The 1,554-nt window shown below is 38.3% G+C and overlaps 1 pseudogene; it reads right to left on the reverse strand.

The window, feature by feature from the left end:
- Positions 1–937: 937 nt before the first annotated feature.
- On the reverse strand, positions 938–1,102 carry LOC118012791 (annotated as a pseudogene).
- Positions 1,103–1,554: the final 452 nt, after the last annotated feature.

The following is a 1,554-nucleotide window of genomic DNA, read 5'->3' on the forward strand; positions in this document are numbered from 1 at the left end:
GGGAACAAGGCAGAACCCACAAAAACTCCTCCTTTCTGGCTCGAGCTGAGGAGGTGGTGGCATCATTTACAGAGGTAGATAAGATTGAGGAGAGAGCAAAAGGAAGTGAATCAAGAATTCCATTTTGGTTTGTTTACATTTGCAATGCCATTGAGCCATATACTATGTCAAGTACACAACTGGAAATGCAAGTTTAGATTTCAGAGGAGAGATCTGAAGCAGATTTAGAAATCTGGGATTAAAACAACATGGAGATGACTGTCAGAACTTTGGAAACAGATCAAACCAAGAAGGAGAGAGTTTAGAACAGCACTTTTCAACCTTAACCGTTCATTAGAGTTAATATTGCATCATTCCACGTCTCAGGTCTGATACTTCACACTTGACACTTCCCATTACCACTCACATGTGTAGAACTTTTTATCAGTATAATTCTATTTGCCTGCCCCCACATCCTTTGTGCCATTGTTGACCCATCCCTTACTTCTACATTCTTCATAAATTCTACCTCAAAATGTTATTATTTTTAAGAAAATTAGAAAAGTCATATTCTTTTATATGTACACATTTACCATTTTATGTGCTTCTCATTCCTTTCTATACACAAGCTTCCAAATGGTTCCATTTCTCTTCAATCAGAAGCATTTAGCTGTTCTTATTGTACAACTTACTGGCTACATGTTCTCTCAGCTTTCATTTACCTGAGAATGTCTTTATTCCATTCACATTTTAAGAAATATATTCACTAGATACAGGATACAGAGTAGGAAATTTGGGTTGTGGGGCACCCGGATGGCTCAGTCAATTGGGTTTCCAACTCTTGGCTTCGGCTCAGGTCATGATCTCGGGGTCCTGGGATTGAGCCCCAAGTCAGGCCCTGCACTCAGTGGGGAGTCTGCTTCTCTCTCCTTCTCCCACTGCCCCTCCCCCCACTCCCACTCACTCTCTAAAATAAATAAATAAATCTTCTAAAAAAGAGAGAGAGAAAAAAAAGTTTGGGGTTCCCCCCTCATTTTCAGAACTTTTAAGATGGCATTTCATCATATATTGGTCTGCATTGTTTTTGATACACTTGATCTTAGCCAAAAGGCCGAGAAGCGATGCATTGTTTTTGATAGAGACCAGCTGTCATTTAGCTCATGGAATGTGACATTTCTCTCTGGCTGCTCTCAAGATTATCTCTTTGTCTTTGGGTTTCAGCAGTTTGACCATGACATGCCTACGTGTGATTTTCTTTGTATTTATCTGCTTGGATATTATGGAGTTTCTTGAATACCTAAGTTGATGTTTTTCATCAAATCTGAGAAATTTAGACCATTACTTTAAAATTTTTTTTCTACCATACACTCTTGCCCCCTTTGGACTCTGATTACACATATATTAGACCATTTGATATGTTTTATGGACCCCCAAGGCTGTGTTCATTTGACTTCAATCTTTTTTTCTCTGTGTTCTCCAGATTGAATACTTTTTATTGATCTGTCTTTAATCTCCCTGACTCTCTATTCTGCCATCTTCAATCTGATATTAATTCCACTCAATGAATTTTTTATT

The sequence above is a fragment of the Mirounga leonina genome, unplaced genomic scaffold (assembly GCF_011800145.1).
Source record: "Mirounga leonina isolate KUSES-001 unplaced genomic scaffold, KU_Mleo_1.0 Mir_151, whole genome shotgun sequence".
In the NCBI taxonomy this organism is placed as follows: domain Eukaryota; kingdom Metazoa; phylum Chordata; class Mammalia; order Carnivora; family Phocidae; genus Mirounga; species Mirounga leonina.